The sequence below is a fragment of the Pelophylax lessonae genome (assembly GCF_965119305.1).
Source record: "Pelophylax lessonae genome assembly, chromosome: 11".
NCBI lineage: Eukaryota > Metazoa > Chordata > Amphibia > Anura > Ranidae > Pelophylax > Pelophylax lessonae.
This window is the reverse complement of record NC_138778.1, coordinates 199,116,883-199,142,663: the sequence shown is the minus strand read 5'-3', so window position 1 is coordinate 199,142,663 and position 25,781 is coordinate 199,116,883.

Here is a 25,781-nt window from a genome sequence, read left to right as displayed (position 1 = left end):
AAGCGGTTAAAAATAAGCTCATTGAAAATTTTTTTGTCAAAGACATGTAGCTAAATACATTTTGGCCTAAATATATGACAAAAATTGAATATATTGGATATTTTGTAACTGTCAAAGTAGAAAATGTAAATTTTTTCGCAAAATTTTCGCTCTTTTTTTATTAATATCGCAAAAAATGAAAAGCGCAGAGGTGATCAAAAACCACCAAAAGAAAGCTCTGTTTGTGGGAAAAAAAGGATGTAAATTTTGTTTGGGTACAGCGTTGCATGACCGGGCAATTGTCAGTTAAAATCGCACAGTGCCAAGTTACAAAAAGTGGCCTGGACGTAAAGCAGGAAAATCCTCCGGTGCTAAAGTGGTTATTAGAATCAGTCAGAGGGTTTAAAGCTTCCCGATCCATTGCCCCAGGCCTTGGCTAGATTGTGCACCAATGAAAGGAGGGGCATACCAAACAATAAAATTGATTTGGGGTCTTTTATCGTTTGGTTTGGTGCTGCTTGTATTGGTGCATATTTTTTTTTTCGGGTAACCTTCTGATTACCCATGGGAAGGTAGTCCTGTCCATTGTGAGCAGCCTAACCTAATTTGATTGGATGATGGAAGTCAGCAGAGCTTCACCTCATTCACAGATAAGTGAAAATTCCCTTGCAAAGTGAACAGCCTATTTGCCTTTAGTAAATCAGCCCCAAAAGGTCATCCAGTGATCTGGCTGAAAAAAGTCAGATTGGCTGACTGTCATCTTGTGTTTATAGGCAGCTTTATACAGCAGGGCTATGACATTGTATATCTGGCTTTAAGTGGTGTTGTGTTGGTGATGTGACCTTAATTAGAAAGCACAAAGGATACTGCTAATGATCAGGGCTGAGAGCCTGTGGGTGACGAATGAGGTGTATTGATCCATGCCACTGCTTGAAAACTTCCACTGGATGTACACAATTAGCACGCTGTGTGTCAAGTGAAAGGAGAATTTGTGTGATCAAATTAGGCTAGAAATAGGAGGACTGGGACTTGACATGTCATGGGCAGGGCCGCTGATAGGGGGGGACCACCAGCCCTCTTGTAGGGGGCCCGAGCACACAGGGGGGCCCACACAGAGAGGGGGATTAGTGATGGACAACAAATACAGAAATCTTCCTCCAGCACCTGAATCTGATCTGTCCCTCTCCCTGCTATCAGCTTTTATCTGTTGAGAAAGAGACAGTCGTCCCTCACTAATCCCCCTCCCTTGTGTGCCCCCCCCCCCCAGCTCTTATCTCTGCTCAGGAGTTTATTTGTAAATTGTAACTCTGTTTCTCTCTCTCGGATCACTGAGCTCCAACTGCCCAGCCTGCATATTTTTCTCATCTTTTTTATTTAACATAGTTTTTTTTTTTTAGATTTAGCAGGAATTATGCGAGTTATGTTATATTTGTGTCTGATAATAGTGATTTTGTTGTAATTTTAGCTAAATATATCTTTATTTTCTTGGGGGGGCCCTGCCAGGTAGTCTGTATGGGGCCCCGCGATTTCTAACAGCAGCCCTGGTCATGGGAACTAGAAGTATCAGCACACCTTGAGTGTATGTTGGCTAAAGAGAATGCTGGTATCAGCAGTATTCTACACTATGAAGCCCTCTCTAGTAGGGGTACATGCACACCCAACTTTCTAAAATGATAGAGGGACAACTTTTTGCACACAGCATGCGTTACACATATCACTATGATTCGCAGAACCACGTTGCACAAGATATTTTTCCCTTTTATTGTCTTTTCGGTATAAAAAGTACATAAGAGAAGAGAGGACAGGCGCCACTCAGTGAGACAATAAAGGTTTATTGCACAGTATTCATAACAAACTTACATTAAGGCAAGGTAAACGTAACGCGTTTCGGAGCATGCGCACAAAGCTCCTTCCTCAGACGTCTGAGGAAGGAGCTTTGTGCGCATGCTCCGAAATGCGTTACGTCATCACCAGTTGACGAGTGGCTTACTGCCTTCCTTGGCTTGCTCCTGCTCCCCCATTGGACTTCCCCGAGGTTGCGTCATCTCCCGGCTGCTGGCCCGGTCGCCGGCTCACTCACCCTGGGCAGGCAGCAGCAGCTTCCCCCTCAGTCTCCTCCGTGGACTTCTCCTGCTTCTCCTCCCTCCTCCTCCTCCTTGGCCAATAGCATGGCTTCTCCTTGTGGCCAATCGGGAAACGGGTCTCTGGACCAACTTCCTGATTGGCCAGGAGGAGAATCAGTGTGGCAATAGCGAATATTCATTCGCTATTTTCACCCAACTGGGTGGACTCAGGGAGCAGCACCTCGAGCCCACCCTTTTTGAAGCCTATTATGGCCTCTGGCTCTAATCATGTGCTTAAAAAAAAAAAAAACACCCATTGGAATCCATGTGTCCGGCTCCCTGCATGTAGATTAGGGGGCCGGACGCATGTATAGGGGGGCGGCACCACTGCGCCCCCAATGGTCAGGCCGCCACTGTTTGGCAGTATAATAGTACGTGTTTTGTATAGAGATGTACACATCAGACTAAAAAGAGGGACAAATTAGGCTGGCCATGTACTGCACCCCCTAAGGAGCCGCACATGAACTTGGATCCCCGACTCCTGTATGGCCAGGCACACCAAACTTCAACAGGTACTCCAGATCAGAGAACAGTCCCTGACTTTGTTTTTGGTATTTATTAGGGGTTTATATCTTAGGGCAGGGGTGGGGAACCTTTTTTCTGCCGAGGGCCATTTGGGTATTTATAAAATCATTTGGGGGGCCGTACAAAATTATCAACTTAAAAATGAGCCTGTTATATTTGGTTTAAACATTTAATTAACTCACCCCTAATGTGATGGCTGCAACTGCTTCTCTTTGGTGAGGTGTGTGATGTTAGCTGGTATTGGTGATGTTGCTACTCGCAACTGGTTTTTCAGGTTTGCGGCAGTCAGTCAGGAGCGCAGTTGACTCTTTGTGATGGTAAGTTTTGAAAAGAACTGCTGGCGGGTACTGCTGGTGGGTATAGCTGGCTGGGACAGCTGGCTGGTACTGCTGGTGGGTATAGCTGGCTGGTACAGCTGGCTGGTACTGTTGGTGGGTATAGCTGGCTGGTACAGCTGGCTGGTACTGCTGTGGGTACTGCTGGCTTAGGCTGGTACTGCTGGCTTGTACTGTTCTGTGGGTACTGCTGGCTGGTACTGTTGTGGGTACTGCTGGCTCAGGCTGGTACTGCTGTGGGTACTGCTGACTCAGGCTGGTACTGTGCTGTAGGTACTGCTGGCTGGTACTGTGCTGTGGGTACTGCTGGTTCTGGCTGGTACTGCTGGTTCTGACTGGTACTGCTGTGAGTACTGCTGGTTCTGGCTGGTACTGCTGGCTCTGGCTGGTACTGCTGGTTCTGGCTGGTACTGCTGTGTGTGCTACTGGCGCAAAATGCTGGTTAGCAGCAGCAGCAGCGCCGTGCTGGAGGAAGAGGCGATGTTTCCTGTATTGGTCTCAGGCAGAGTGCATTTGATATCACTCCACCTGTGACTCACTCAGACTGTCAGAACGGAGCCGGAACTATACAGGAAGCATCGGCTCCGTTCTGACAGATCAGCTGAGAGACACAGACTCAGCTGCACTGGGGGCCGGACCAAATGACTTTGAGGGCCGCATACGGCCCCCGGGGCATAGGTTCCCCACCCCTGTCTTAGGGGATTGGGAGGTTATGGGATGCCACCTTGACTTCTGCAAAACTTCAACAACAATTTCAGGGACATTTTCCTATATACAGTCTATATACAGTCTCCTTCTCATGCCTTCTGCACACGCTTGCTTGCTTGTACCAGCTGAATCACTGTATGATGATCTGTCAGGCTCCCAGTCAGATTGTAGCAATAGCCCTTTACAGGCAGGGACTCACATCCTCTGGTTCTATAGCAAAAGTGTTGTGAAACAGCTTATAACTTCTCCTCTGTGGCCACTGCTCCCAGCACCACCTCTTCAGGCACTGCCAACCTACCTGGCTGCAGCTGCCCCTTTCACTAGTCCTCAAGGCCTCAAGGCTAACTCTCCACTTCAGTCCTCCAGACTGACTCTTCACCAGCCCACCAGGCTGACTCTCTGGAGATCTCCCAGGGAAGGATGACAACTTCAGCACAGCTTCAGGGAGACTGACTACATGTGGCAGTCTCCCCCCCTTGTTAGTCACCAGCAGTGCTGATCTACTCACACTGCCCACACTTGCTCCGTTGCCTCCAGGACGGGCATACTCCCATGTGTTATGGCGGGATCCTGCCAGCACCCGAAGCAGGACACCCCCCTAGATTAGGGGGTTCACCTCAAGGGCCACTGACAGCCTCCTCTGTACTGTATCTCCTTCTTCCATCCAACTGCCCCTGCTGGCATAGCTCATACCTACTTATTAGGTAAGCTCTGCCCTCTGCAAGCCTCACAAATATTCCAGGCAACTTCTCCTATACTCTTGCCCACTAGCTCTAGAATATTCTCCAAAGTCCCAGAAACAGGAAAAGGCATCGGAGGAGCTGTCAGGATAAGTCATCCAGCCCTGAGTCACTAAAAACCTTACCCAGATTCCGCAGCTCAGGCTTAACCCTGAGCTTAACTAAAATGTACCTACTCTAACATAACTTACACTACACACACTAGAGTGTGCTACATACAATTTTCTTGTTCAATTTACCTTCAGTATTTGCGGATGATACTAAATTAGGCATGCCAATATCTTCTGGGCAGGACGTGGAAACCTTACAAGTGGACCTGAACAAAATTATGGGGTGGGCAACTTCATGGCAGATGAGGTTCAATGTTGAAAAATGTAAAGTAATGCACCTGGGTGCCAGAAACACGAAAGCAAGCTACTCACTGGGGGGAACCTCTGGGTGAGTCTAGAATGGAAAAGGACCTGGGGTTACTGGTAGACAACAGGCTTGGCAGTGGCATGCAATGCCAAGCCGCTGCAAGCAAAGCCAACAGAATACTGGGATGTATAAAAAAGGGGATTCACTCAAGAAATAAAGAGATTATTCTCCCTCTCTACAAGACTCTGGTCCGGCCACATCTGGAGTATGCTGTCCAGTTCTGGGCTCCGGTCCTCAGGAAGGATGTGCTGGAACTGGAGAAAGTCCAGAGAAGGGCAACAAAGATAATTAGGGGAATGGAGGACATCAGCTATGAGGAAAGACTACAAGCACTGAACTTATTCTCTCTGGAGAAGAGACGATTGAGGGGGGATATGATATCAATGTACAAATATTGTACTGGAAACCCTAGCATAAGGAACAAACTATTCAGAGAAAGGAGATACAATAAGACACGTGGCCACTCACTAAAACTAGAGGAAAGGCGGTTTAACCTTAAAATACATAGGGGGTTCTTCACTGTCAGAGCAGTAAGGATGTGGAATTCTCTTCCGCAAACAGTGGTATCAGCAGGGAGCATCGATAGTTTCAAAAAGCTATTAGATGGGCACCTTAAAGACCACAACATACAGGGGTATACAATGTGTGGTTAACAGTAGACACACACATCATAGGTTGAACTGGATGGACTGATGTCTTTTTTCAACCTCACTAACTATGTAACTATGTAGCTATGTAGCTATGTGGTGCAAGGGCCTGCCAGATTGCATACAAAATGGAAAGCGTTTGACCTCATGTCGTATGTTTTGGTAAATCTAAAGGAAATTGTTCAGCCTAAGGATGCACGAGGCACAGAGGGATATGATCTCAAAAGAGGGACAGTCCCTTCAAGCGAGGGACAATTGTGAACCATGCATTTGTGAATGAATTAAGATAGTTAGAGGGAAATACACAGAGGAAACACATATAGGGGAACTGATTAATCTGCCAAACAAGTTGTACTTTTATTCATCCAGTCCTTTGAAAAAAAACAAAATGAAAAGCTGAACTAACACCATACACCCCCCATCCCCCTCCCAGTCCCCACTGTACTTACCTCCATAGGTGATGAGCTGTCAGTGCCATGCTATCCAGTAAAGCCGTCCATTGATTTGAAATCCTCACCCTTCTTCTTTCTGCAGGTTTTATGGAATGAATCAGAACATTTAAAATTGGTCAGCGCCCTCACAAAGAATCACTCTGACCCATCCTGGAACCACTGCAGAAAGAAGAGGGAGAATAGTGGGGATTATAAATCCTTGCCTGGACCACCACTATACCAGCTGCATGTCCACTGACAGCTCGTCACCCATGGAGGCAAGTATAGCGGGGCCCAGAGAGATTTTTTTTGAAAAGGTGAACCCATCATCCCCAGCATGTAACTGAACAGTGAAAGAGTTGCAGCAAACCAGTGAGATCAGTGTGCATCCCAGACCTTTGGCTTTCTAAAATCCCACCTTCATTGAATTAAAGTAGAAGACATCAGTTTAATGGAACACTTGAAAGGAATGAAAGACCTGGTTTTATTGGACCACTTATTCCTGTATGGAAGAATTCAAACGAATTGTGTCAACTTAACCCCTTACGCGTTACGCCACGGATACATGGCTTAATTCACCTCTGATGAAGCCACATATCTGTGGTGTAACTCATAAGTGGTGGAGCCGGTGACGCATAACAAAGTTATAGGAAGTAAGGCTGAAGATCCCATTGTTAAATGTGGATTGTAAAATTCAAGCATACTCTATTTCTTAAGGGGGCAGTATTAAAAAGATCCATTTCTGCCGAATGTCACAACAGCCCTTAAAGTAGATTGCGTCCAGTGGTATATCAGGGAATGGTAAATGTTATATATCTACAGTGCACCAGTATTGTGCACATTTTCCTGTGAGTGCACTTCAATTTTTATATATGTGTAAAAAGGGCGCTCCCACTATGAAAACCTAATATATGTAAACAGTAGCTCATATATATACACACAATATCAAAGTTAAAAAAATCAATAGAAGTCAAAATGTAAATCCATAAAAGTCTATCATAGTGGTGAAAAATATTGCAGTTCCATCTGAATTAACAACATACTGCCCGCCCACCGTCAAATGACGGCGGAGCGGTGCAGCTATTATTCTGGGATGCCGTCATATGACAGCGCACCAGAACAGCCTCTCTTGCACACCCCCGGGGGCACGCAATGCGGCGATCATGGCCACGCCGTGTTACTAGGACATGGCCCGACCCCGATCTTGGTAAAGAGCCAATGACATTGTTCTTTATCCATGTGATCGGCTGTGTCCAATCACAGTCGGTCACATGTAAATGAGGAAGTGACGTTTATCGGCTCTCTTTGCCTCACACTGTCAGAGTGTGAGGCGAGGAGAGCCGATCAGCGGCTGTTCCTCACAGGGGAGACAAGAACATGTAATCAGGGCCTGCTCATCTAGGCACTGACTGGCAGCATATGAGCACTGATGGTGCCGCCCGTCAGTGCTCATCAGTGCCGCCCATCAGTGCCACCCGTCAGTGCCCATCAGTGCCACCTCTCAGTGCCCATCAGTGCCGCCTATCAGTGCCACATATTAGTGCCCATCTGTGTGGCATATTAGTACCTCCTCATCAGTGCTACCTCATCAGTGCCCATCAGTGCCGCCTCATCAGCGCCCATCAGTGAAGGAGAAAAATTATTTATTTTCAAAATTTACTCACAGAAAATAAGAAAACTTTTTTTTGTTTTCAAAATTTTTTCTTTTTTTCTTTGTAAGTGATTAAATACCACCAAAAGAAAGCTCTATTTGTGCGAAAAAAATGATAAAAATTGAATATGGGTACAGTGTGGCATGACCGCGCAATTGTCATTCAAAGTGTGACAGTGCTGAAAGCTGAAAATTGGCCTGGGCAGGAAGGGGATCAAAGTGCACTGTATTGAAGTAGTTAAAGTGCTGAAGTGCGAAATGCTGTAAACAAAATTTGTGCAGTCCGTGCTCCCCTCCTGTGTGCCCACTCACTCACCAGCTGCCATAGACTCCCATAACAGAAGTCATGTGCACTTTGCAAAACATCTCAGATGCTGGGATTAGTAGTCCTCCAATGGAGCTCCATCTTTGTGGATGCGGATTCCCTTCATGTATAGTATACAGTATAATGCCAGAAAAGAGGGAGAACGTATAGCGTAATTCCGTTTATTAGAATGATACTAAAAAACACAGTATTGCACTTTTGTACAAGGTAAAACAAGCAAAAAAAACAGAAACTGGAAGTACGTTGCCACTTGCGTGTCACCAGCCGGATCTGACGTCACCACCTCCGCTCCACTGGCGCATTTCGTCCCTCCCACAGGACATTCTCTAAGGCTATCAAAGAGTGGTGTAAGATGTCTAATAATATAGTCCCTTTTTACACATATATATATGATTTAAGGCACTACACCTTTTAAAGGAGCATCAACCTCACCTACAACATTCACTATTTTACATAGTTTATTTATTATTTCTTACCACATTCATTAGCATGGGTTAATATGTACACGTATATATATATATATATATATATATATTTATTTACATTTTCAATTTTGTAGGTAAATACATTTTTATTTTTATGAAAATCAGTATGATGATCTTTATACATTTTTGCCTTAAAGCACTACTTTTTGAATTTCAGACATTTACACATATAGAATCTATGCTGGGAAAGGTATCCCAAAAGGGGAAACCCACAGCTAGAACCTGAGGTGCACAGGTAGGTGCTGGGGTAAGAAAGTAAGAGAAGGACAAAGGGGGGGGGGGGGAGGGGAGGGGGGGGGGGGGTTTTGGAAGAGGGAAAAGGGGAGATGAAGAGAAAAGGTGGAGAAGGAACGGGAAAAGAACAAGAAAATAAAGATGCGAAGAAGAGGGGAGGGCTGGTGGGACTTTAAAGGTACCAGGTAGTTCAGAATGATAAACACATGATTTAAAAACTGGAAATATTTATTAACATAGCATCTTTAAAATGCAAAACAAAAAGTACAACATGAATACAAATGATTTGACATATACAAGAAGAGCAAATGTACTGAACATAAGGCAGTAATGATGGTGTAAATAACTAGGTCCAATGATGAGCATTAAACCAATCCCGACATGTTTCGCGGGCAATGCTGCACCGCTTCTTCAGGGGAATAAGAGTATATCAACGTACAGTGCCTGTATGATACAGTGACAACAAACAATTATTGTTAGTTCAAATGCATATATCTAACAACAAGAGCAAAAAGTGCATGCTAATATGGAACATCAAGGGAACACTCAGGGCCATCACCATAGAGAGATCCACCACCAAACCAATTGGATAGAAAGCTCCCCAGAATAGACGTCTCACCCGCGGATGTGGAGGGACATAGGGGGTGGGATGGAAATGTAGGTGTGGTAAACTAAAGAGGCTTTCACCGCTCAGTGAGTAAAAAGGAAAAAACCTATTATTAGGTCTAACATATATACCTCATTCAGTGTCTGGAATAGACACGTTTGTATAGTCAGAAGTAAAAGGTAAAAAAGGTATAGGGCAGGGGGTGTCAAGCATGGCGGTCAAGTTGGAGGGATACCCAGCGGGGAAATGATCTGTAGAGATGGAAATCAAAAACAAGTACTGCATCTGTGATCAAAATGCTGTATATTATCTCTCTGTTGAATGGTTAAAAATAAATAAATGAGCAAGAAGGGGGAGGGGCTATACCTGCAACGATGGAGGAAAGGTCCCTCTTGGTAAAGATAGATAGCTAGGGATATAGATGAAGCCCAAGTGTGAGCTGTTACATTTATATTGCTTGATCAGAGGGGTGAGGCCAACCATCCCAGACATCTAAATAGCATATGAAAAAATCAATCCATTATAAAGTGAAAGGAGAGCCCGTCTGTTATCAGACAACAGGTACGCTAATATGATCCTGGGTATCTTACCCGCGTGGGACCGCCATGTCCGCATACACCGGTTCCTGCATGAATGAATGAGACGCTTGTTCCCCCTATTATGGCCCTCAACCCGACGCCACGCCGCGCATGACGTCATGCGTAGCGTGGGCGGGTCAGGTCCTCAACTGCGCGCGCATCCAAAGAGGCGCATGCGCAGTGTCGCTCCAATCAGGCCGCCGAAGGCAGCCCAGAGAGCGGCCACAATCCCGCCGGAAGGATATGGAATACCCGACCAGCGGTGTGTGAGAGGACCACACATCCGCTGAGACGTCTGGAGAACACGCCATCCAGTGGCGGGAGGAAAGACCACACACATGGATAGTGCCCAGAGTGTACCCTGATCGCCAAAAGAATCATAGCATGCATGTAAACAAATATGACAATGGACAGTACAGATAAAATGATAACAAACACACCTATTAATTTTTTTATGTAAGATATAAAGTAATAGTCCTAACATTAAGTGGTTATTATAGAAGAAACTTATAGGAAACAATGGGTTCCCCATAGTTTCTATATAAGGATACCATGTTTTGGAGAACTGAAATCCTCCAGCACACGGAAAATTTGACATCATAGAAAATAAAACATATCATAATGTTAAGTATTGACTACTACAGCGATTTGAGATATAGAATCCCAGAGAGACATCAACTCGAAAAAAGAGTGTATAAAGTTTTCAATAATAAAAGTGATTAACAAACTCACCATTCTCCAGAGTCACATCTGCGGTGCCACAGGGGGCGAGTGGTCCAGAGATAAATCGTGGGCAGGTAGAGGGCATAGATGTTCAGCAACTGGCATCGACCGGGTTCAAGAGCAATCAAAAAATTATATATAGAGTGTAAATGAGAAGGAAAGGAGAAAAAGGAAGGAATAGAGCGTTGGGAAAAGGACCACTTTAACCCAAGAAAGGTTTGTAAGTCAGGACCTCATTAATCCCAGGGGGTATGGTAGCCTCCAGGGATTCGATCCAATAGGATTCCCTTTGTAGAATCCGTTTGTCCCAGTTTCCCCCTCGGGGATCCTGGGGGATCACTTCCAGAGCAAAAAACGAGACCATGGAGTTATCATACTTGTGGCAAAATGCTATGTGGCGTGTGACGCTCGTTTGTATTGTGCCTCCCTCAGAGTGATAGATATGATCCCCTATCCGCTTGCTTAATTTCCGAATGGTTTTGCCGACATAAAATGCCCCACAGCCACAACTCATGAGGTAAATAACCCCCTGAGTGTTGCAGTCGGCATGATGTCTCGACCGAAAGCCTCTTTAGTTTACCACACCTACATTTCCATCCCACCCCCTATGTCCCTCCACATCCGCGGGTGAGACGTCTATTCTGGGGAGCTTTCTATCCAATTGGTTTGGTGGTGGATCTCTCTATGGTGATGGCCCTGAGTGTTCCCTTGATGTTCCATATTAGCATGCACTTTTTGCTCTTGTTGTTAGATATATGCATTTGAACTAACAATAATTGTTTGTTGTCACTGTATCATACAGGCACTGTACGTTGATATACTCTTATTCCCCTGAAGAAGCGGTGCAGCATTGCCCGCGAAACATGTCGGGATTGGTTTAATGCTCATCATTGGACCTAGTTATTTACACCATCATTACTGCCTTATGTTCAGTACATTTGCTCTTCTTGTATATGTCAAATCATTTGTATTCATGTTGTACTTTTTGTTTTGCATTTTAAAGATGCTATGTTAATAAATATTTCCAGTTTTTAAATCATGTGTTTATCATTCTGAACTACCTGGTACCTTTAAAGTCCCACCAGCCCTCCCCTCTTCTTCGCATCTTTATTTTCTTGTTCTTTTCCCGTTCCTTCTCCACCTTTTCTCTTCATCTCCCCTTTTCCCTCTTCCAAAACCCCCCCCCCCCCCCCTCCCCTCCCCCCCCCCCCTTTGTCCTTCTCTTACTTTCTTACCCCAGCACCTACCTGTGCACCTCAGGTTCTAGCTGTGGGTTTCCCCTTTTGGGATACCTTTCCCAGCATAGATTCTATACAGATTAGGGATGTGGTACCCTTTACTTACAACCTTATAAAACAAACACACTTTTTTCAAGACATTTACACATATTGAACAAAGGAATTGTGGAGAGATCTCAGGATTATGCTGAGCCAAGAAATGTTTTTCCCTTAACAGGACGGGTGGAATTAGACCTTTGTGGTCAATAAATGATGTGAGCTGCTAATGGTGGCGATGTGTGTATCACATGGTATTATACACAGAAGAATAAGGTGTCCGTTTATGAAACCAGGATGAACAGCGATCCTGATGATTGCAGCTCATCTCGATCATTATTGGTTTATTAAACAGAAATGATCGGGGGAGAACATGTTCTCTGCTGATCATCTCTACACACGGAGAATCTGTCATTGATTGACACAGAAACGACCAGTTTATGAAGGTGCGATCTCCTCACTTCACTGGCGATCTGTGCCAGAATTCACACTCCCAGAATAGGGAGTAGATTAGGAGACACATAATCCAACACCTTATGGGAAGCTATTACTCCCAAGTAAGTGTCAACCTATTGCAGTGGAAGATCATTCAGGGCTTTCTCCTGGGCACCAGGGTTAATAGGAAAAATAATAGACTTATGCCAGATGGCACGGAGGCCCATAACTTCGGAAAAGACATTAAGGATTCTCACACCCAAGGTTGCCAATTTTAAAGGATAGAGCAGACCAGTTAATAAAAGAAAGCGCAGTTGGTATATTGATAACTATTAGTACTCAAACAAATTTTTCAAGGAAGCAAGCATAGAAAGCATTAAATGGTAAAGATTAACAGTTCATTTGAGGTGTAAAACTGCTAACAGCACTGTGTAATCCAATGGTTTACTGGCCACCTAGGTCAGATAAAACAGTAATACTGTCACCCAGCGTATAACAGGGAACAGCTAAAGAAAGCAGATATGTCGAAACCCCCAGAACTATGCTTCCCTTGTACTCAAGAATGGCTTTGCTAGGACTAAGAGTGCCTGTAGGACCCCGTCTCGACCCTAGCAACCCCCAAATTGGAGACAGGCGGTAAAATGTGGGTTGACTTAATGAACTAGGGAGGAAGGGAGCATTTGTCTCTTCTGCTGGCTACCGTTGGGGCCCTTTTGAAGCATTGGTGAACTTAAAGAGTGTCTTTAATCCAGTGATGACATGCAGAAGGGTTGATCTGGCCTTTGGTTGAGTTGTAAGATAAGTAATGGGGTGAAAGCTAGATAAGTTGGTTGTAAAGGTAGAGCGGATAGGCAGCAATGCCTTAAAACAGAGCTTAACATGCAATCCTGCAGTATGGCTGATCTAAGTCTTTCTGTAAGGGGCATGGCAGTTGGCCTGTTCCAGAATAATTCAGTTCCTACCAAACAGCGTAGAGTTGATAACCCTCTCACCAGTCCTGCGACACAGCTCTAGTAGCAAAGATGGAAGGGGCCCCTCCTCAGTCGCTTTCCCAATCTCTGCCAAGCAGTGCTGTGATTGGTGAATAATGGCCTCTCTGTCTCTGTCTCTCTCTCTCTCTGTGAATCTGTGAAAAGGTGGCTAGATTAGCAATACATGGTCTTATAGTGGTGATGGCTCAGGATATCAGCTCTTCTCTGGCCTAGGATCTCCTACAGTAAGGTGCACTGACATGACGCATGCTCCTATTTGTCCAGGCGTCAACTGCTCTGAACTTTCCCAGGCAGTCTTGTATGAATCCTTCTGACCCTCCTCACCATTATGTGGGTTTGTGGGACATGTAGTTTTCCTCCTGCTTTCCACTGTGCTGCCGCCTCTTCATGGGACTTCATATCCCAAAGTACTGTTCGTGGCAACATCTTTCACAGTAGACATATTGAGAGAGAGGAGGGGGATAAAGAGCAGGCAAGTGGGATGAGGTACGCAGCTTTCCCGCACTAGATGGCCCAAAGTAGTCAATGGGAGCAAACCTGTCGGCGCCTGGCTACATCAGTGTGATTGTTTAGAGTGCTGGGTTTTTAAGTGCATTTGTGTTGCTTAGCCATGTTGCCTTTGGTCCTTTGTGTATTTTTAGATATGGTCTTGGCCTTATTGGAGCATAATAGCGATGTCTTCTTGGTAATATCAATATCTTCTTGGGCATTTTTCCAGAAGGCTGGAAGCCACTTTAATGACAGAGGGTGATGGTTTGGCAACTCCATAATAATGCTTATGGTCATGGGATGGGATGTTTAGATGTCCACAAAAGATGGAAGGGGCCCCTCCTCAATCGCTTTCCAAATCTCTGCCAAGCAGCGCTGTGCTTGGTGAAGAATGGCCTCTCTGTCTCTGTCTCTCTCTCTCTGTGGCTTTGTGACAATGCGGCTAGATTAGCAATGCATGGTCTTATAGTGGTGATGGCTCAGGATATCAGCTCTTCTCTGGCCTAGGATCTCCTACAGTAAGGTGCATTTGGGCATTTTTTTCAGAAGGCTGGAAGCCACTTTAATGACAAAGGGTGATGGTTTGGCAACTCTATAATAATGCTTATGGTCATGGGATGGGATGTTTAGATGTCTACAATCCTTTGGCTACCTAATTATCCCCCAAAAAGACAGAAATTATTGGCCAGACTCTAGGGTGATAATTGGATGGAATATGAAGTCCATTTTTGGAAGTCCCTTCTGTTTTATATAAGTCCTTCTTTCAACCTTCCCGATCCCTCCTGACTCCCACCACCTCATGGCACTCTAGGACAAATGGAAAGGCTACAGAATTAGAGATTTGAGATATTTTTGAAGGAACATTGGTTCAGAACAAAGAAGAGATACTTTATAACTAATGTTCGGACTTTTTCTTGGGAGTCAGGCCAGCTGTAGATAAAGATATAGGTCACTGAGAATAGCCATTTACTGCAAATAAAGAGCAGTGGAAAATAAGCGATTGTAAAACATGATAAATACTCTTATAAAGAAAGTCTTTAGCTGTTTAGTAAACATGCTGTACACAAAACATAGAAAACAAATTAAAAAAAAAAAGAAAAAAAATCCTGGCTATGCAGGGTCTCTGTGGCAACACAAACTCTGACACGCGTGGTAATGGCTGCGCGGTGGTCGAGTAGAGGTTGTGTAATTACCTCCCGAAGATGGCAATAATTACACTTAATAGTAGCTCATTTGATGAACTAAACGGCAAAGCATGTAATTGGACGGAGAGACCCAGACAGGAGTAAGTAGTAATACCTCTTTTAACTACACGAGTTACATATAATTAAACAAAACTCGTTTGTGCTCTGGTAATTACAAAGGATTAGACAGTCATTATATTGCACTTAGGAGCACTTTCCGCAGAGACAAGGAGTTTTTAATCCCGTACAAGTAATCAGACATCCTGCCGGCTGGTTAACCCCTTCTGTGCCCAGCACACCTGACACACTCCAGTCAGGTAACAAATACTAAGCACCTGTTTCTGTACTGTGCAGTGTGCGCCATGTGTAAGGACTGATGAAAAGTGTTACCCAGAGCAGCTAATCCCATTCCAGAATGGTCTACTTACCAGGGAAAATATAGGAGGTTTCTGTATCTCAGAGGTTGGATTGACAGCGCACATAATAACACGCACATGTAGGTGAGAATGGGCCCATAGAGTTTCCCTTTATCTTTTGCACTAAACTGCAGAACAAAGATTTGAACCAGCCACATAGGAAAGAATGGGATTTTTGCTTCACATGCAGTAAATTGCAAGAGTTTTTCTGTAGTAAAGCAGAAAAGTGTGAATAGGCCCTGAGATCTGTGAATTATCAATGGCTGTGCGCAGGTTAAAGCTGAACTCCATAAATCCACTTTGTAAAATTTGCTGGCATACTATGAGTTAAGTCCAACAAGCAGTGCCGGGACAAGGTCATCCAGTGCCCAGGGCAAATATGCCAAACTGTGCCCCCTTCCTTACTTTAGGGTTAGACTTAGGGTGTCCCCATCCCTGCAATAGATTCTAGGACAATATCCCACGGACAATATCCCCCCCGGACAATATCCCCCCTGGACAACATCCCCTTGGACAATATCCCCCCGGACAATATCCCCCCTGGACAATATCCCCCCTGGACAACATCCCCCCTGGACAACATCCCCCCGGACAATATCCCCCCGGACAATATCTCCCCGGACAATATCCCCCTGGACAACATCCCCCTGGACAATATCCCCCGGACAATATCCCCCCGGACAATATCCCCCCTGGACAACATCCCCCCGGACAATATCCCCCCGGACAATATCCCCCCGGACAATATCCCCCCCGGACAACATCCCCCCGGTCAATATCCCACCGGGACAACATCCCCCCGGACAATATCCTCCCTGGACAATATCCCCCTAGACAATATCCCCCCTCTAACCCTAACCCTCTAACCCTGACCCTATATCCTGGGGGGATGTTGTCCCGGGGGGATTATGTCCAGGGGGATGTTTTCCGGGGGGTATTGTCCGGAGGGATATTGTCCGGGGGGATATTATCCTGATACCCCTGCAATAACCCATTGTGCCCAGGGCAGCCGCCCCTCCTGTCCACTCCTTGTCACGGTCCTGCCAACAAGGTGCATTCTACCCTGTGGATTTATCTCTTGCATTTACATATGACAGTCTTGCGTAGCTCTGTGACAGCAACCATTACAATTCTCTTGGGGCTCTGACACTAGAGACGCTGCTCTCTCATACAGCAGCAGCCAGGGCTGCTGATAGAAATCATGGGGCCCCGTACAGACTACCTGACAGGGCCCCCCCAGAAAATATTAATGCTATATAATATTTCGATTCATTTTGTGGTATGCACTGCCTGGAACTGTATGAACACAGCTGCAGGTCTTTAGCCCCAGCCCTATTTCGGACACTTTTTGTTCACAAGTTAAAACCAGTATTTTTTCCTAGAAAACTACTTAGAACCCCCAAACATTATATATATTTTTTTAGCAAAGACTCTGGAGAATAAAATGTCGGTCATTGCAAAATTTTTTGTCACGCGGTATTTGCGCAGCGGTCTTTAAAACGCCATTTTTTTGGAAAAAATTTGAAAAATCACATTTCACTGCATTTAAAAAATACTAAACAGTAAAGTTAGCCCATTTTTTTTGTATATTGTGAAAGATGATGTCACGCCGAGTAAATAGATACCAAACATGTTACGGTTTAAAATTGTGCCCCCCCGTGGGATGGCGACAAACTACGGTCAATAGAGATCTCAATCTGCGACGCTTTAAATTTATTTAACGGTTACCAGTTTAGAGTTAGAGTGTAGCTCTTTTTTTTTAATTATTGCCCACGCTCTGGCGATCGCGGCGATACCTCACATGTGTGGTTTGAACAGCGATTTCATTTGCGGCTCGACTTGCGTATACGTTTTTTTTTGTGCGCGAGCTAACGGTGACGGGGACGGCTAAATTTTTTTTTTTTTTTTTTTCCTATTTATTTTTTCTTTTTTTTTAAACTTTATTACAGGTTTTTAAAAAAAAAAAAAATCTGATCACTTTTATTGCTGTCACAAGCAATGTAAACATCCCTGGTGACAGCAATATGTCGTGACAGGTACACTTTATGGAGGGATCGAGGGTCTAAAAGACCCTAGACCCCTTCACTACACTTCCCTGTATGCAAAACGCCGAAAACGGCATTTTTGCATACAGCCGTTTTTCAAATCTGCCGCCTTTTGCAGCACAGTAACCCGGAAGTGACGTCATGGACGCGGCCTCCGGGTTACGTCATCGGAGACCCGATCGATGCCGTTTCCGGCATTCATCGGGACTCCATCCAGCCGGCGGACGTGCCGGCTGGGTGCTCGGGGCTCCCGGTGGGACGGTAGCCCCGAGCAAAGCCGCGGAAGGCGGCGGGAGGGGGGGGACGTCCCCTCCCGCCCCCCCGGGTAACGACCGTCGGCTTCAAACAACGGTACCGGGATGATGCCTCTAGCTAGAGGCATCATCCCGGTATAACCACTCAAAGTCAGCCGACGTAGAGGTTACGTGACTGGTAGTAAAGTGGTTAATCTGACAGGCGTGGAGATGCAGGTGTACAACCTGAACACAGACAGTTTGCATTTGGGGTCCATTCATCTGCACACCTGTCCAATTTTGGGCCTGCGGCTGTGTTCATACATGCACTGCATCCCCATAGAATAACAGGTGGCTCCAGCCCAAACCCCTCCTTCATACAGCTAGAGTCCCCTTAATTAGATTTTTCTAACCTAAAAAACAGATCTCTCCCGCAATGTGCTGTCACTACTAAGAGGGATTCCATCTTCATCTGGTCTTCTCTCTGGGTTCTTGGGCTCCAGTCGTTTGGCCAAACTGCGATGATGTAAATCACACGCATGGTCACAGCACAGGGCTCTCAACGGATTGTATGCCATCCATTGAGATTGCAGTGCACATGCGCTGGTGCTATCACCGGCTGCTACGTTTAGAAGATATTCACTGTACCTACATATAAGCCCTATTATAGGCTTACCTGTAGATACAAGATAAAAAAACTGAATTTACTACTGCCAGATTAGTTAGTAAATGGGCAGTTGATACATGGATGCAGAGGGAACTGACAGTGAAGAAGCAAAGTTGCATAGATCAGGAAGCAGTCTGGGGGAGATGAGTGGGAAGCCCAGCTACATAAAGCACACTGAACTGCACTGGGACAAGATAACAGGCAGCTATGGAATTCATCACCCCATTGGAATGCAGCTGATCAGCTGTGACCGTGTCAGGAAGACAGAGCAAGGGGGGAAAGAGATGAAAAAAAATATACAGGCTGGGACAAGGAATATAGGAAGAACTGCAGGAAGAGAAACAAAGTTTCAGATATAAAGAGATAACAAACTCAGTAGCAGAGCTAACATTAGAGCCAGTGCTGGGAGGGGGACAACTGTCTCTTTCTCAGCAGATAAAAGTTGGCAGCAGGGAGAGGGGGAGAGATCAGCTTTCAGCTGCTGGAGGAAGATTTCTGTAAATGTCATTCATTACTAATCCCCCTCCCTGTGTGGGTCCCCCTGAGTGCTTGGGTCCCCTACAATAGGACCGGTAGTCCCCCCTCTATCAGCATCCCTGGCAGCAGCTCTACCTACCCCTCCCCTCCAGTATTCATTCGCAGAAGCCTTTGCATCTTGTGAATGAGTTCATTAAATACAAAGTGCTCTGTGATTGGGTAGAAGGAGGGGAGGGATGGGCACAGCAGCCCTTATTAGTGCCTTTTTATTGCCCATGGTTTTGGAACAGGATGTCCTACAAGCTTATACACAATTTTTGATGCTTGCAGCAAGAATTCTTAAAGCTAAACTCCAGGAATTCATCTACTTTGTAGGATGTGCTGAATTAGTAGGTGTTAAGTCCAGCGAGGTACATGCCACCTAATGAACGTATCCCTTTAATTTATAGCTTACATATTTTCTGAGTGCTGGGAGATTACCATTGCTATCATGCTAAATGCTCTGACGCTGGACCCTCTGGTCAACTGCAGGGCCCGGGGGTCTTCCCTCCAAGCCAGGAGCCCTTCCAATTAATCCTGAGGCCCTTTGCCCCCGTTGTGGGGCCCTTTAAAAGCCCAGGTTCACACTGCTGCGACTTATTATTATATTATTATTATACAGGATTTATAAAGCGCCGACAGTTTGCACAGTGCTTTACAATATGAGGGAAGACAATACAGTTACAATACAGTTCAATACAGGAGGATTTAGAGGGCCCTGCTTGTTACAGCTTACAATCTAGAAGACTTATCATGCGACTTGCGATACATAGTTGCATGACAAGTCAAAATACATTAATTTTAATGGTGCTGTGTTAATCAATGTGACTCAAGTCACAGTGACAAAAAAAAAAACTGCACTACTTTTCTGGGATTCTGGAGTGATTTGAGTGTCATAGACTGCAATGTTAAATCTCAAAAGTGACAAAAGTCGAAAACAAGTGGCTAGAAAAGCACAAGCAAGTTGCAAGAAAACTCTAAGCAAGTAGAACGACTTTGGGATTGCAGCAGTGTGAACCAAGCCTACAGTCCCACATTGAGACCCTTTCATATGTTTTTCAGTGGGCCCCATTACTGCTATCTTGGGCCCCCCCCACAGCGGTGGAATGCCAGGGCATGGCCTTTTGCAACCTTGGTAGTTCCGCCACTGTTTGACCACCTTCCTCACTCTCTCAGGGAGGGGGCGGACAGAGGGAGACAGAGAGAGCTGCTCCAGCTCTCCTGTTCTCGATACCATGAATAGTGCAGACCCTGCATAGAGAATGGCGCAGATTGCTCCTAATTAACAGACGTGCGTCCCCTTGTTATCAGAAGCAGGATCCCCTCTATATTCTCAGAAGCCCGCACCACTCTTTCTTTACTCCCCCTCAATGTCATGGTAGAGCTGGCTTTGTGCACAGGAGTACAGTCAGGGCCGGTGCTTCCACTAGGCCAGGGATCCTCAAACTACGGCCCTCCAGCTGTTGCAAAACTACAAATCCCATGAGGCATTGTAAAACTCTGACATTCACAGACATGACCAGGCATGATGGGAATTGTAGTTCCTGAACAACTGGAGGGCCATAGTTTGAAGACCCATGCACTAGGCAAACTAGGCAGCCGCCTAGGGCACGTTGCCACCTAGGGGCGCAGCCACGAGTCGGCACTCTCTCTCTCCATCATAAATGATCCTTGTGAGCTGAGGGGAGGGATGGCAGTGAGGGAGGAAGAAGGGACAGAGGAAGATGCCAGGTGTCTTGGGCAGTGGCGGAACTACCAATCCCTGGCTTTCCACCACTGTTGGGGGGGGGGGGGGCACAAGTAGCTGGTCTTGCCTAGGGCGTAAAATAGTCTAGCAACGGCCCTGAGTACAGTCATGCTGAAACAGAACCAGGCTTTCCCTAAACTCTTCCTGCAAGGTGGGAAGCTCACAATTGCCGAACCCGTCTATGTATTCTGTAGTATTACCGATAGTCTTCACTGGAAACACCTGAACTCAATCATTTGGTGAGCCCGTACACCGTATATGCAAGGGCATTCAATAAGTTGTTATAGGCTACTTCTATAAATCTTTTGTAGCTATTAAATGATCACTGTATTTAATATATTGTATGATGGTTTATTGTAGCAAAATTTCAGGGGGACTTCAGGGCATTTTAAACATCAATACTTTGCAGCTCTCCTTACTGAGAATGGATGACCTATATAGTTTATGTAGCAATAAGGTTTTATTAGAAAATATTATATTTGGAGTGGTTTATTAAACCTCCTAAGGTGTTAGCTTGGCTTCAGAACGATCGCGATTTTTGCCACTTAAAGGGAATTTATGATCAAGATAATAATTTAATAAGTTCATTACGTATAACTGAGCCACGCAAATTTATTCCATTATAAAGGCAATTTTATTTTATGTATTGTTCTCTAGTGATGCATACCCTCCTTAGTATTTTAATCAGATTGTTTTTAGAACCCTAAAAAGAAGTTATGGTTTACATTTAGGACAAGTACACTATTTGTTAACTATTTGTAATTGAATAAACCCTGGGTATGCATTTATGCAGTCATTTGAATAACAAGCATTTTCAGGTACATTATTGTATAATAGCGCAGTCTGTTTGGAAAATAGCTCGCTTAAAAAGCCTTTAAACGATGGGGTTTAAATATTAGAACGTATTTAAATCTGTACACACTTTACATACAGAGGCTGAGCTTTATCTTTCTTTGTCGAGGAAGAACTTAACCACTTAAGCCCCAGCCCTATTTCGGACACTTTTTGTTCACGCGTTAAAACCAGTATTTTTTCCTAGAAAACTACTTAGAACCCCCAAACATTATATATATTTTTTTAGCAAAGACTCTGGAGAATAAAATGTCGGTCATTGCAATATTTTTTATCACGCGGTATTTGCGCAGCGGTCTTTAAAGCGCCATTTTTTTGGAAAAATTTTGAAAAATCACATTTCACTAATTTTAAAAAATACTAAACAGTAAAGTTAGCCCATTTTTGTGTATTTTGTATATTGTGAAAGAACATGTCACGCCGAGTAAATAGATACCCAACATGTTATGGTTTAAAATTGCGCCCCCCCCGTGGGATCGCGACAAACTACGGTCAATAGAGATCTCAATCTGCGACGCTTTAAATTTATTTAACGGTTACCAGTTTTGAGTTAGAGTGTAGCTCTTTTTTTTTAAATTATTGCTCACGCTCTGGCGATCGCGGCGATACCTCACATGTGTGGTTTGAACAGCGATTTCATTTGCGGCTCGACTTCCGTATACGTTTTTTTTTGTGCGCGAGCTAACGGTGACGGGGGTGGCTACATTTTTTTTTTCCCATTTATTTTATTTATTTTTTTAACTTTATTAAAGTTTAAAAAAAAAAAAAAAATCTGATCACTTTTATTGCTGTCACAAGCAATATAAACATCCCCTGTGACACCAATATGTAGTGACAGGTACACTTTATGGAGGGATCGAGGGTCTAAAAGACCCTAGACCCCTCCACTATACTTCCCTGTATGCAAAACGCCGAAAACTGCATTTTTGCATACAGCCGTTTTTCAAATTTGCCGCCTTTTGCAGCACAGTAAGCAAGAGGCATCATCCCGGTACACTACCGCAAAGTTTACAGACGTAGATCTACGTTAGTATGCGGTAAGTGGTTAAAGGGTAACTCCACTTTTGGGGGGAAAAAAATAGCAAATAAAGAAAAAACAATATAGTGTATACAATTGCGACACAAATCATATTATAATGGAATGTTATTAAAAATAACCTTTCCTTTTCAATCTGTAGCTGTTGTACTTTTCTGAAAATGCAATGCAATATGGCTACCTGGAGGTGTTCTGTACACAGAATGTATACTGACCACACCCCCAGAAACATCATTTCCTGCTTGTGTGATTGACTCACCAACTTTTCCAGAAGTCTGCCTAAGATACAAATCAATTTCTGGCATCCCCTGCAGCACAAATGTCATTTTTAGTGAGATACTCCCAATAGGAACGTCTAAAAGGATGCAGGCCCAGCAGATTTCCTCATAAGAGCCCTGCAGCAGCACAGCTGATAGATAATTATGAAACCACTCCCATTTGACCACTCAGCACAGAGGAACAAACAATGATTTCTTCAGGTAAACAAAAGGTAGGAATCTGCAACAAAGTTTGTTAAAATCCTTGTAATGTACAGAGATCACCTACAGGGGAATGTTTATTTCTCAACAAAAGTGGAGTTACGCTTTAAATGAAAATATATATGTATATGTATTTGTGTGTAGAAGTTGTATAGGTATCTATATAGGTGCATCTCATACAATTAGAATGCAGTATCATCAAAAAGTTAATTTATTTCAGTAATTCAATTCAAAAAGTGAAACTCATACTTTATATAAATGCGTTACACACAGAGTGATACATTTCAAGCATTTCTTTCTTTTCATTTTAATTATTATAGCTTACAGCTATAAAAAACCCCAAATTCTCAGAAAGATAGAATATTACTTAAGACCAATAAAATAAAAGGATTTTTAATACAGAAATGTTGGCTTACTGAAAAGTATGTCCATATACAGTATAGTATGCACTCAGTACTTGGTTGGCAAAGTGGTAGATAATTTTTTTTCCTGGGGGGGGGGGGTTCAGCCTTGAGTACCCAGAGAACAATAATTAGCACGTCTGCCGCGCTGTGACAAATTGTGGTGTGTATATATACAGTATATATAGCGCCCCCAGCAGGCACATCTGTTAGTGAAGCAAATAGTAAACATGACTTGAATGTCAGCCGGGCCCTGCCTGTCAGCCTCGTGGATAAGACAGGTGGTCATCCTAGTAGCAGTACGGCTCCCGCAGCTGATAGGCTACACTAGCCTAGCTGCCGTGAAATTAACCGATGCTTTGGGGAGGTTTGGATCCCCCTGACCCCCCCCCCTTATCTACGCCTCTGTTGGTTGAGGCTCCTTTTGCATGAATTACTCTATCAATGTGGTGTGGCATGGAGGCGATCAGCCTGTGGCACTGCTGAGGTGTTATGGAAGCCCAGGTTGCTTTGATAGGCTCATCTGCGTTGTTGGGTCTGGTGTCTCCCATCTTCCTCTGGACAATACCCCACAGATTCTCTATGGGGTTTAGGTCAGGCAAGTTTGCTGGCCAATCAAGCACAATAATACCATGATCATTAAACCAGGTATTGGTACTTCTGGCAGTGTGGGCAGGTGCCAAGTCCTGCTGGAAAATGAAATCAGCATCTCCATAAAGCTGGTAAGTAGAGGGAAGCATGAAGTGCTCTAGAATTTCCTGGTAGAGGGATGCGCTGACTTTGGACTTGATAAAACAAAGTGGACCAACACCAGCAGATGACATGGCTCCCCAAATCATCACCGACTGTGGAAACTTCACACTGGACCTCATGCAATTTGGATTCTGTGCCTCTCCACTCTTCCTCCAGACTCTGGCACCATGCTACGCCACATTGATGCAGTAATTCATGCAAAAGGAGCACAGACCAAGTATTGAGTGCATACTATACTGTACATGGACATACTTTTCAGTAAGCCAACATTTTTTTATTAAAAATCCTTTTTTTATTGGTCTTATGTAATATTCTAATTTTCTGAGATACTGAATTTTGGGTTGTCACTAGCTGTGTAAGCTATAATCATTGAAATTAAAAGAAAGAAATGCTTGAACTATATCACTCTGTGTGTAAATCATCTATAGAAAATATAGGAGTTTCACTTTTTGAATTAAATTATTGAAATAAATGAACTTTTTGATGATATTCTAATTTTATGAGATGCACCTGTATAAGTTGCAGTACACGGTCCAGCTTTGTTTTTTTTTTCAAATATTTTATTTTCACCAGAGAAGGCAGATCCGGTCATCAAAAGAAAAGAATAATACAGAAATAACGGTACACCAGCATGCACAGAATGTACAAAATTGATTAAGAAATGAGATCTGGATATGGAAAGGGAGCAGTGAGTTTGCAGACTGTCCCCAACGAAGACATAGTCCCTGTTCCCGCTCTGTAACCTAAAACCTCCAAAGGACTGGCCATTGTAAGAATAAACAGGACTGCCCAACCCCCCCTTTTTTGTTTTAACCACTTGCCGACTGCCGCACGACTATTTACGGCGGCAGTCAGCCCCTCACAGGCAAAGTGACGTAGGGCTACGTCGCTAACCTTTGAGCCTCTAGGGGGCGAGCGTGCGCCGCCGGAGGCGCGCTCCCGCCCCCTCTCGCTCCCTAACATGTCGCCGCATGTGACCGGCGGACCCGATTTCCGCCGGTCACTCGCGATCATCCGGTACAGAGGGAGAAAGGCAGGCGGCTAATGTAAACAAAGCCGCCTGTCATTCTCCCCTGTGTAAGTGCAGAGATCATACGGTCCTGCTATGTAGGATCGTATATCTCTGTAGTTACACAAACAGCCACATCCCTTTACAGTTAGAATCACGCCCATAGGGACACACTTAACCCCTCCTTCTCCAATAAAGTTAACCCCTTCCCTGCCAGTGTCATTTTTACAGTAACAGTGCATATGTATAGCACTGATTACTGTAGTAATGTCACTGGTACCCCAAACGTGTCAAAAATGTCAGTCAGGGGTCCGATCTGTCCGCCGCAATGTCGCAGTCCCGCAAAAAAAATCGCAGATCGCCGCCATTACTCGCTAAAAAAAAAACCAATAAAAATGACAAAAATCTTTCCCTTAGTTAGTAAACGCAATAACTTTTGAGCAAACCAATCAAAATACGCTTATTGCGATTTTTTTTACCAAAAACATGTAGCATAAAACAAATTGGCCGAAAATGTTAAAAAATTTTGATGTTTACATTTTTTTTGGGAATTTCATATAAAAAAATGTGAAAAATATTGTTATTTTTGCAAAATTGTCACTCTTTTTTTGTTTATAGCGCATGATCAAAAAATCGCAGAGGTGATCAAATACCACCAAAAGAAAGCTCTGTTTGTGGGAAAAAAAGGACTTCAATTTCATTTGGGTACAGCGTCGAACAACCGCGCAATTGTCTGTTAAAATCA